Consider the following 12,649-nt stretch of genomic DNA (forward strand, 5'->3'; position numbering starts at 1 on the left):
TGGGGGGGTTGAGAGGGTAGGCAAATGGATAAAGAGAGTCAAAAGGTACAATCTTCCAATTATAAAATAAATCATGAGGATGTAAGGTACTGCATGGTGACCACAGTTAACACTGTATTACATATTTGAAAGGTGCTAAGAGTATATCTTAAAAGTCTTCATCACAAGAAAAAAATGTTTTGTAACTGAATGGTGAAGGGTGTTTATTAGACTTCCTGTGTTGAACATTTTTCAGTATATACAAATATAAAATCATGTTGCACACCTGAAATTAACTTGTGTCAATTATATCCCACTAAAGAATAAGGTTGTAATTACTCATTGGTAATGATTGTCTACTCTGAAAAAGAAAAAATAAAAGCAACTATAGTTAAGCAAAATCAGCAAGCTTACTTATACGTATATAATGTTAACTCATTTCAATACAGAAAATTCTGTATAACAGAAACAAAAGCTTTAAAAATGTATTTAAAATAAAATATGCCATTTAAAATAGCAAAATATGAAGAATTAGGAGTAATCAGACAAAAACATGACTATGACCTTCAAATGTTCTTACTAAGTCATAGCGTACTTGCTTAAGGTTTATGATACATGATTTGTATCTGTGCAATTATCTAATTGTTTGCTTTGCTTAAGGTTGGCTGTCACCCAAATAAAACTTTCTCCACATCAGGAACTGTGCTTTCCATGTGTCACACTATCCTATTCACTAGTGTGCAATACTAAGATATTTAAAAAACGAAGTGATTTTGAGAAGGTACCAAAAAAAAAAAAAAAAAAAAAAAGCCAACACACCACTTACATCAAAACTTCATGAGGACAAGAAACAAAACAATTACAGAAGTAGAGACCTAATTAACACAGGTGAATGAAATCAGTAATAAAATATATGGCAAATCCCATCCAGGAAAAAGTAAGACGAAAAAAGGTACATATGAGTCACTGGGTTTTGTCAGAAGAAAACTAGGCTGGATTAACATTAGGGAAACAACCCACACCCGCACAGTTGCTTTTCCTGTGTGCAGACGTGAGGAGCCTGTAAAGACTTGAGTCAGAGGACCTCCTTCCATGGCTCCCATCACCCTCAGAATAGAGATCCAGCTCCTCACGGGCCATTCCACTGCTGATTCCTGTCTGTCTGCTCTCCTGTTGCTGCAGGCACAGCATGGATCTGATGTCACGAAACATACCTAGTTTAGTACCACATCCGAACCTCTGTTCTTGCCAGTTCTTGTTCCTGGAAACCGTACTTCATCTTATTGGGTCCCAGAAACAGGAGGACACACAAGGCCCAGGGTGTCGCCTCCAGGCACCTGGAGGAAGGAGGACCGGTGCAGGTCCAGGAGAGGCGCGGCCAGGTGAGGGTCACGGCTCACCCAAAGACACAGAGATGGGTCCCATTCTCCTCCCCTTCCTTCCTCCCTCCTCCAGCCTTCGTGGGAAGACCAGCCACAGCCTCTCCGACATCATCATAAGTGTCACCCCCACTTCTGCAGGAAATGCCATTCTCCTGTGTTGTTATTGGAGGGGTCCTTACTGCCCACACACAAGGCATAGCCTTCTGGGTAATAATTTCCATCCTGCACATCACCAGCTTAGGATGGGCGGTTCCCATTCTCCAGGAAGTTGGCAAACAGCCCCACAAGGGATACTGGGAAATAACGCTCTATGGCTCCAAATACAGGGACCAGGCCCAGATTTCTGTGGCCACCTTGGGCGAAGCCCCATCCTGGGATAGCTGTGACAAGAGACTTCTACTTATGTGGCCTTAAGCAAGCCTCCTCAGCCGCCTTCCAGGAAAAAAATATAATTAAAAAACCATACAATAAGTCCTGGGGATGAAATATGCAGCATGGTGACTACGGTTAACAATACTATATAAAATAAATGAACAAGTTTTAAATTAGGTGATAAAAAGATAACTTGCTTGCAGCATCACTGTGTACTAACATTAAGTGGTGCTCTAATCCAGTGGCTCCCAAACCAGCAGCATTAGTATCACACAGGCCTATATTAAAAATGCACCTACCAGGGCCCCAATGCACCCTCAGTCCATGCCTGAACCTCAGCTCTCAAAAGAGCGCTAAATACTGGTTGGGGGGGCCGGTGTGCAAACTGAAATCACTGAGGCTGGAGAAACTATCCCTGTGGAGGAGCACAAAAGAGAAAACACAACAAAGGTATAATCTCTGCCTATATTCCAAGGCCCCTAATATTTCTATTCTTAAAACCATACACAAAGTAGGGGTACCTGGATGGTTCAGTCGCTTAAGTGTTCCACTTCTGGTCAGGTCATGGTCTCATGGTTCATGAGTTTGAGCCCCAGGTCAGGGTCTACGCTGACAGTGCTAAGCCTACTTTGGGTTCTCTGTCTCCCTCTCTGCCCCTCCCCCGCTCTCTCTCTGTCTCTCAAAAACATTTAAAAAAAATTTTTTTTTTTTGTAACGTTTATTTATTTTTGAGACAGAGACAGAGCATGAATGGGGGAGGGGCAGAGAGAGAGGGAGACACAGAATTCGAAACAGGCTCCAGGCTCCGAGCGGTCAGCCCAGAGCCCGACGCGACGCGGGGCTCGAACCCACGGACCGCGAGATCGTGACCTGAGCTGAAGTTGGACACTTAACCGACTGAGCCACCCAGGCGCCCCAAAAACGAACCTTTTTTTTAAAAGACCATACACAAAGTATACTTGTTGCCAATCACTCCCAATATAATTATGATTCTAGAACAAAGTGGAAGGACTTCTTCAAGGATGTGCTGAAGAAAAAACCCCATGCCAACCTAGATTTCTATATATGGTAAAACTGTCAAGAAAGAATACAAAATAATAGTATTTCAAGCCAAAAATGAAGAATTTAATGGAAGATTAACACACATAAAATGAAATCCTAAAGGTTGTGTTTAAGAACATTGGAAAGTAATCTCTGATGAAACACTTGCAATTACAGAAGGAATGAGGACCCAAGAGGGGAACGCATACTCATGTGGCTCGTTACTTGCCTTTTTTTTTTTTTTATTTAAAAAAAAAATTTTTTTTCAACGTTTATTTATTTTTTGGGACAGAGAGAGACAGAGCATGAACGGGGGAGGGGCAGAGAGAGAGAGAGACACACACAGAATCGGAAGCAGGCTCCAGGCTCTGAGCCATCAGCCCAGAGCCTGACGCGGGGCTCGAACTCCCGGACCGCGAGATCGTGACCTGGCTGAAGTCGGACGCTTAACCGACTGCGCCACCCAGGCGCCCCTCATTACTTGCCTTAAACAAGAATAACATTTCCTTGTGGACTTAGACTGATAGAGTTAACATGCATAATCTCAACACATATACGGAGATAGAACATGCTAGCTCATCTTCTAAGTCCCTTATATTGCCTGGGAAGACAGAAAAGTATTTATAATTCTGTCATCTACTGTTGTGTTTGTAAATTTTAGCTTAAACAATAACAAACAATATGCTTTTTAAACTAGAATTTTAAAAAAAATCTGGATTGTGAGTAATAGTTGTTTTTTTAAAGGATCAGAAAAAGAACAAGGGAGACAAAGCCATAAAATAAGAGGATATATTAATCCCAAATATATCAAATATTACATGAACCATGAAATAAATTAAATTAGTAGTCTTTTTAAAATTTTTTTTAAAACTTTATTTATTTAAGTGATCTCTACACCCAATGTGGGGCTTGAACTCAGGACCCCAGGATCAATATTTGCATGCTCTTCCAACTGAGCTGGCCGGGTGCCCCATTAGTCAGTACTTTTAGATGGTTCAAACCTCCCTTCACAAGGTACTTAATTTTCACCCATAAATCTCAAGTGCAAGTTTTGAATTTCCATTAAAGCAAAACTAACATTCTGTGGCATCCTCAGCCACCCCATCTCCACCAAGAAAAGAAACCAGGGGGCGAACAATGTCCTGGATTTGGTTGGTGGGGAATCAAGACCTCATGTCGAGGTTCACCAGAATCTATGAACAAGTTTCTTAAGGCCTAAAATCAGCTGAGATGTTCTCGGGACCTGAAGTATATTTTTACCAGCAAATCCCATCAGCACATCTCCTGATGAGAAAAGAATAGGGTGGCACAAAGGGGTAACACTTCAGTGAAAACAATTTTAACAACCGTGAACATTTAAGAACACCCTCAAAGCTGACACCAGGTACTTCACAACACTATCCTTTAATCTGAACAACCACCTGGTGAAGTGCATCAGTCAACACTCTTGTTGCACAGATACCGAGGCTGAGGCTTATTAGATCACCATTTACAGAGGAGGAAACTGAGAACCCCCCATATTCCTGAATGGCCCTGAGTCCTGGCCACTGGTAAGAACCACAGCTGAGAATGGTGCCCATGGAGAAGCAGGCGTCATCACTGCCCTGCACGGCTTCCTGTGCAAATCTACGTACCTAGGGCCCCTCTCCATCAGAGAAAAAAGGTCATGGTAAATTCACCGCCCATGTGACCATCATGGGGACAAGGAGTCCTGCCAGTTTTCTGTCTGAGAAACGGGGTCTTCAGCTTCACCTGCTCACTCAACACACTAGGTGCTGACTGAAGACCAGAACACGAGGACAGGCCCCACGTCACATTCCATGGATGCAGAGGGCTTCCTCTTGAGGATCGAGGAGGGAAAGTCATTCCTCGGGGCTCGTTCATCATCCCAATTATGCACATGTCCTGTGCGCTCTGCCTCCTAACACATCCTAAGTCATCCTCTCCCCACCAATTCCAATGCCACCATCCTGGGTCAGGCAACGCCAACGAACTCCTGGGTTACATGGTGGCCTCGTCTCTCTCCCACATCAATTCTCCCTTCTTCAATTCGCTCTCTACACAGCAGCCAAGGGGGAACTCAGAAGCAAGAACATGCCACTGCTGTGGTGAATCCCTTCCTCAGCCTGCCAACACCGCATCCGCCCCTGTTCTTCCATCTCACTGTCCACCACTCATTTCCTCCGGACACACTGGCCTTCAGCTGCTTCCACTAACAAGGCCAACTCTCCCCTGCCTCAGGGTCTTGGCACATGCTGTTCCCTTTACCAGAACATTCTTCCTCATCTTCGAACATGGCTGGGGCTCCTCCATTCCTCATGGGTATGTGTGATCTCACCTTTGCATACTGTCTGCTCCTCTGCCCATGCTTTACAGTTTAACATGGATCTCCCCACTTTTGTAACAAGAGGCGTGTGGGGAGATGACATAACCAAGGTCACCCAGATGGCGATGGGCACAGCTCGGAAGTGCTCGAATTCCAGTATCCCGAGGGTCCAAAACCTTCACCACTGGACCACTCTTCCCAAAGGACATCTGCCCTCCTTGCCAAAGTTTTGACCTTGATCTTCATTGCCACATGGGGACCACAGGCACACTGCTGCCACAGCATCAGAGTGGCCAAACTACACCTCTACACCTCTGTGTTATCACGCGTGTCTCCCTTCTAGACAGCAAGGCCCACGTCTCAGTCACCCATGTATCTCCACGACACCAGGCACCGTGCAGGATAATGGGCGTGAAGGATAGGGTTCTGGTGACTCCTGCCCATTCCACAGCAGGCCCCTGTGAACACATAAAGTTCCAGGGGGAGATGTGGACAATGAGGGGAGAGGGCCCTCTGTCCACTGCAAAGCACATCACTTGTGCTTTGGGACAAACAGGCCCAGGCCTCTTTGCAGGCCACGTGACAGCAAAGCACTCTCAGGTGTGGGAAGAAGGTCCCTCTCCTAAGAACCAAGTCGTGTTTGGGAGCCTGGCCTCCAGTCTCTGAAGTGCCAGGGCTCAGCCACAGGTAAAGGTAATGCCGTAGCCCCAGCAGGAGCCGTGCACACGAAGGAGGACACGTACACAGGGAAGCCTCGGGTACAAACTCTCAGATGCCAAGCCAAGTAACGCTCTCCCGGTCAAACGATCTGCCACAGTCGTCACTTTAAAAAGGTCTCTTTCGGAACTCAGTGTGAGTTCTCTGATGTTGACTGAGGCCCGTCTTCCGGTAAAAGGCCTTCCCACATCTCTTACACTTATAGGATTTTACTCCACTGTGGATCTTTTGATGAGTAGCGAGGGTCGAGCGGTAGCCGTAGGTCTTTCCGCACTCGCCGCACTCATAGAGCTTCTCCTGAGAATGACACCTCATGTGTCGAGTTACAGAAAAGCTGTTACAAAAGGCCTTCCCACACTCTTTGCACTCAAAGGGCTTTTCTCCAGTGTGGGTTCTGTTATGCCGAATAAAATCAGAGTGGCGGGCAAAGGCCTTTCCGCATTCGCTGCACATATACGGCTTCTCTCCGCTGTGAATCCGCCGGTGCTCTGTGAGGTGTGACCTGCGGCTGAAGGTCTTCCTGCACTCCATGCACACAAAGGGCTTCTCCCCAGTGTGAACCCGCTGGTGCTCTGTGAGGTGTGACCTGCGGCTGAAGGCCTTCTCACACCTGATGCACTCATAGAGCTTCTTCTCCATGTGAACGCCGTAGTGTCCAGTGAGCTCTGCCTTCCTGAGAAAGGCCTTCCCGCACTTTTTGCATGTATAGTGTTTTACTTTAGTGTGAATCCACTGATGCTGGAGAAGGAAGCGATTCTTCTTAAACCCTTTTCCGCATTCCTTGCACTTGTACGAGTTCTTCCCTCCATGAATCGAGGGGTCTTTCCTTGATCCACGTGATTCGTACTCATGGAGAGCATCTCCTGCAGAGACTTGCTCCTGTAAGTCCTTTGTACACAGATTTTCACCTGTTCCCCAATGACCACACTCGGGGTTCGTCTCTCCAGGGAGAGTCTCCTTGAACGGGACTATCCCTGTCTTCACGGGCCCTCCCTGTTTTTTGGATGGTTCTTCTTGTTCCCTGGCCTCTCCCAGCATGGAAACACCGGAGTCTTCCTGAGTCGGTAACCTGTGGGATAAGCACCCCTCAAACACGGCTGACTGAGAAGCAGAAGGCTCCGTGGTCCTGGTTTTTGCTTCATCACCTGAAGAGAATCCAACACACAAAAGAGGCCCATTAGCAATGCCAACATAAAGAAACACGATCGCCAAGCCAGCGGGAAAACAGTGCCACTGATAACTGTTCACATCTCTGAAGCTCAGGTTTGTTGTTGTTGTTGTTGTGTGGTTTTTGTTTTTTGCTGGTCCCTGGATTCTGGACACCCTTAGAGGGACAACCTTGAGGAGAATTTGGGGCAGGGTCCAGAGTGGAATCCCTTTCTCTCTGTCCAGAGGGGAGAGAAACGAAGACACCACAGGCTGTGTTTGTTCTAAGAAAGGATGTCACACGTGGTTACCAGGAACACAGGGAAGGAAGGGGACATCTAACACAGTCCAAATGAGAGAGAGAGAATTTGGGAGGTGTCTTGAGATCTGAGTCGTGAAGAAGCAGGAGCCAGCACATATAGAAAGTAAGAGGGCACTGCGCCCAAAAGGAGGCAGAGTGCAAAAGGTGCCAAGTCGAGAGAGAGTCCTGATGCCTAGGGAGCTGCAGGGCACGAGGATGGCAGAGATGCGGACGGTGCCACAAACAGGGTGCCGATTCCAGAGTCTGGAGGGCTGAGAGTAAGGGCAGCCATCGCCACTCCCCGGACAGTGCCCACAGGGCTCAGGGTGAGGAACACATTAAATCTTCTGTGTGTGAGGAACAGTGCGGGGACTAAACAATGGAAGAAAGCTAGTAGAGAAATCTGAAACATTTCAAGATATTAAAGAGATCTATACACATGGAGAAATTAATAACAAAGTTGTAAATTCTCCTCAAATCTATCTTTAAGTTCATTACAATTCCAGATAACATGATTTGCCATAAAACTCAACAAGGTAATTCTAGAATTTCCTAGGAAGAGTTAAGGGCCAAGAATATCACTGAAACAAAAATAAGGCGATGGGGCTTGCCCTCCCAGTCCTGGGGTTATGATGAAATTACAGGCCTAAGAAAAACTGGCAACAGGAAGTAATAGCCTCATGAACAGACACAGCTTTCACACACCACAGAGATGACACAGCAGGTCACTGGTAACAGTGACAGACAACAAGGGGGGCTAGAAAACTGGTTTCCCACATGCAGAAAAAAGTTATTCCATTTCTACCGCACATCACACACATCATTAATTCCAGATTAGCAAGCAAAAGAAAACGAGTATGTTTTTGACCTTGGTATAGGGATATTTCCTAGCGAGACATGAAAAGCAGTAATCATAAAAAAAAAAAAAAAAAAAGAAATTGACCGCAGTAAACAAAATATGAATTTATATTAATCAAAAGATACTTTAAAGAATATTTTTTAAAAGCTAAACTCTGGGGCGCCTGGGTGGCGCAGTCGGTTAAGCGTCCGACTTCAGCCAGGTCACGATCTCACGGTCCGTGAGTTCGAGCCCCACGTCAGGCTCTGGGCTGACGGCTCAGAGCCTGGAGCCTGTTTCCGATTCTGTGTCTCCCTCTCTCTCTGCCCCTCCCCCGTTCATGCTCTGTCTCTCTCTGTCCCCAAAAAAATAAATAAACGTTGGAAAAAAAAAATTAAAAAAAAAAAAAAGCTAAACTCTAACAGAATACAACTGCAGCCCACAGTATGGGTCAAAGATTAGTATCAGGAATATACAAAAAAAAAATCTGACAAATCAAAAAGGGAAGAGCAACCATCTTCACAGAAAAATCGGAAAAAAAATCATGAACTGACATTAATAAAAGATACGCATGGCCACTAAACAAATGGGGAGTGTCATTCCACTTTCTTAGTAATGAAGGGCTGCAAAACAAAACTACACTGAGATATTTTTTATACTCATTTGACTGACAAAAACTAAGGAGGCTGGTAATAGCAAATACTGGAGAGGATGTAGGTCCATGGAATCTCTCAGATATTGCTGGCCAAAGTCAAAATTACTATAACCACTTCAGGAAACAATTGGGTGCCACCTTAACATGCCAAATCCCTAGTCACCCAAAATTCCACTCCCAGGAACGTTATCATGAGAAACTCACACACATGTGCACAAGGACACACGCATAAACATTTTCATGGCAGCATCGTGTGCAAGAGGGAAGAGCTGGGAAAAAGTAAATGTCTAAAAGAACAACTACTTTGTGGAATATTCATGCAAGAGGTTATTTCCCAGGGAAAGAACACAAGTGAACTACAGCTATATATGACATGTAATATATAACATATAAATATATGATATGTAACATATATAAATATGTTATAGACAATAACATAATACTGAATAAAAAAGCCAGTCCCAGATGACTACAGAGTACCCTTTCATTTTCTTTTGAGAGAGAGAGAGAGAGAAAGAGAGAGAGCGCACACAAGCACACAAGCGAGGGAGGGGCAGAGAGAGAGGGAGAGAGTCTTAAGCAGGCTGAATGCCCAGTTCAAGTCAGGCTCAATCTCAGAATCGTGAGATCATAACCTGACCACAAAATCAAGGGTTGGATGCTTAACCGACGAACCATCCAGGTGCCCTAGAATACCCTTCTGATAAAGTTTAACAAAAGGCCTACACAATATATTTTCCAGGTATGTATACACACACACACACACACACACACACACACACAGGTATGATAAAATGATTTTAAAAGTACTGGCTCAAACATTCAGATGACACAGAACTACTGGAAGACACAACATACCAAAACTGAGATAAGAGTAAAGAGAAAATCTGAATACCCCTACATCCATAAGGAAACGGATCTTGTAATGACATAACTTCCCACAGAACAATGAATAGTAAGTGTGAATTCCGGAAAATGGTGATCTCTGTGCTGGAGGAATGGGGATCAGAGAGAAGCGCATCGATTTCGGCGCTATGGTCCTGGGAGTCCCCTCTAAAGTGCATCCCATCACAAAGAGTAATGAGAGGACACCAAGCACTGACGAGAATGTGGAGCAACGGGAACTCACAAACGGGGCTGGTGGTGTGTGGGATGATCAATCATGCTGAAAACTGTTTCCTAATTTCTCTTAGAGCTGAATATACACCTATCCCACGTCCAATCCAGTCCAGTCCTGGGTATATGCCTAACAGAACCTCTCACAGCAGTGATGTTCATAACATCCCCACCCCAAAAGAAACAGCCCAGATGTCCATCAACAGGAGAATGGATAGACTGCACTATATAAGTACAACGGGATATTACATAGTATGCAAATGTCAATCTCCAAACATTTGCATCCACACGAATGAACCTCACAGACACACTGATGATAAACACAAGAGAGGCAGAAAACATACCGTTCAAGAAGTGAAACTCACCGATGGTGTTCAGGTATCGGCGGTGACCTTTGTAGGGGGTGACATGGACTAGTAGGACTAGTAGGGCTTACAAGGCACCTCCTAAGGTCTGTAACTTCACCTGAATGGTTACTTGGGTTTATTCATGCGCAAAAACTCATCAAGTTAAATCCTCAAGATTCATGCACATCAATATGTATAAATTATACTTCAGAGAAAGAAAGGAAGGGGGGGAGGGAGGGAGGAAGGAAGGAAGGAGGGAGGGAGAATGGGATATATGGAAGTTCAGTGTAGACATTTCTCCCTAGAATGCAACATCTCCTCTAAAAAGTTGGTTGTAGGGGCGCCCGGGTGGCGCAGTCGGTTGGGCGTCCGACTTCAGCCAGGTCACGATCTCGCGGCCCGGGAGTTCGAGCCCCGCGTCGGGCTCTGGGCTGATGGCTCGGAGCCTGGAGCCTGTTTCCGAGTCTGTGTCTCCCTCTCTCTCTGCCCCTCCCCCGTTCGTGCTCTGTCTCTCTCTGTCCCAAAAATAAATAAATGTTAAAAAAAATAAAAAATAAAAAGTTGGTTGTACACATAGTCACACCAATCAGTCAACTCTAGACCTAAAGAAGGAGCTCCCAAGAAGGCAGGAGAGGGTGTGACCCAGTCCCTGGCGCAGGAGCTGGTCATAGCTGGGGGTGAGACCTCTTCCTGGTGGGGGGGCGGTGAGAACAGAGGCTGGAGGCAGCAATCAGATGCAGAGGAGTCTGAAAGGGTCGAGAAGCAAGAAGAAGTCAAGTCTTTATTTCTGACACGAGTCTGGCCGTGGACTGAGCCTCGGTGGCTGAGGGTGTGGTGAAGGCTTAGAATCGGGTGGGCGGCTGGGAGAGCTGGTGCAGAGGACAGCTGGGCAGAGGCACAAGCAGACGGGGAGACCACAGGTGCGTTAGCAGCGTGCAGATGACAGAGGACAAGACAGGCGGACCAGGGTGTCAAGGCTGGAGCTCAGGGAGGGGGTGGTGGGGACAGACTCAGGAGATAAGGGCAGTGTAAAAGGGGCAGGACCTGAGGATGGCTGCATGAGGAGTCTGATGGAAACAGGTGCTGAGGAGTTGTTTTCTGGCCTTTTCAACTCAAATGGCAGGGCTGTTCACTAAAACTGATGCCCCCAGGGAGGGCCCAACAAGAAGCTTCCATGGAATTTCTGAGCAGCTGTGTTCTAATGGCTCTGAGTCTGTGGGTCTCACCCTACCTATATCTCTACAGGGGAGGCCTGGTTCTCACCACAGGTCAGTTCAAACCAGAACTCTGGGGTGAGGCCTGGGCGTCAGGAGTTTTCCAAGCTCCCTGGGTGATTCTGGTGTCCAGGGAGTGACGAAAGTCCTAGTCTCCGTCAATCTGCAAATGGTACCCTCATCATTGGCCATCTGAGAAAGACAGGTGACTTAAGCCGGTCGCTTAGTCAGGAGAGATGACTGCAGGGGGAGGAAAAGGAAGAACAGGGGGTCAGCCTCAGTAACTTGCCACAGTCCACAGGAAGCCAACCTGGGATTTGACCCCAGGCCACCTAGGTCCAAAGCCCAGCCTGCTGAGCACTGCACTGGGGACAAAATGGCTCCTGGCCCTTACGTGGGGCCAGCAGCTGGGAGAAAGTGGGCTGTTCAAGTGGGAGGGGGGATGTGAGTGGGAGGTTTTGACTGTGGGGAGCCAGGGATGGTGGGAGGTGCTGACCCGGTGATTCCCAGACTGGCACGTTGCAGGAATGTAAGGAAGCTCACACAGTGACCTGGGTGAATGAGGACATTTACACCGACATCAACCAGCATCTCCTCTCGGTGTCATTTCACAAAGGAAAGGGCCTTTACCACAGGGGGAACAGGGTGGCATCTGACCATTAAGGGCCATCTTTTACATTAAGCTTAAGTTTTAACATTTTGGCTTCCTAACAAGCTCCCTGCAATGGTGGTCTTTTCCTTACACGGTGGGGCAGGGGAGCCTGCTGGGGGCTGGGAACACTGCAAAGGTTGACCCAGTGGAAGTCACACCAGTAGGTAAATGAGTAAAACATGCACTGGGCTGGATACTTCATACTGTGTACTTCACACGTGTTGCACACCCACACCTGTGCGCTGAAATAATATTAGGAATATGACAAGATCACCGAATAACACGTAAGTGTATTAAACTAATCACAATAAATTGTCGGCTCCAAAATCTGATGATTGCCTTTGGGCAAGAGGTCCCCAGCGGGGAGAAAACTGGGTTCAAAGTCAGGCAGTTCTGGGGAAACATCTCACCTCCCAGGGATGTTGTGAGAATTCAATGAATGGAGCAGGGCAAGTGCCCAGAAAAGGCCAGACACGTGTCAGTGCTCAGGGGACATTGGCCATGACAACTCATTACTAATGGCTTCTCTCGAAAGCAAACCACTTTTCATTTCTTGTAAATCA

The sequence above is a fragment of the Lynx canadensis genome, chromosome E2 (genome assembly GCF_007474595.2).
Source record: "Lynx canadensis isolate LIC74 chromosome E2, mLynCan4.pri.v2, whole genome shotgun sequence".
Taxonomy (NCBI): domain Eukaryota; kingdom Metazoa; phylum Chordata; class Mammalia; order Carnivora; family Felidae; genus Lynx; species Lynx canadensis.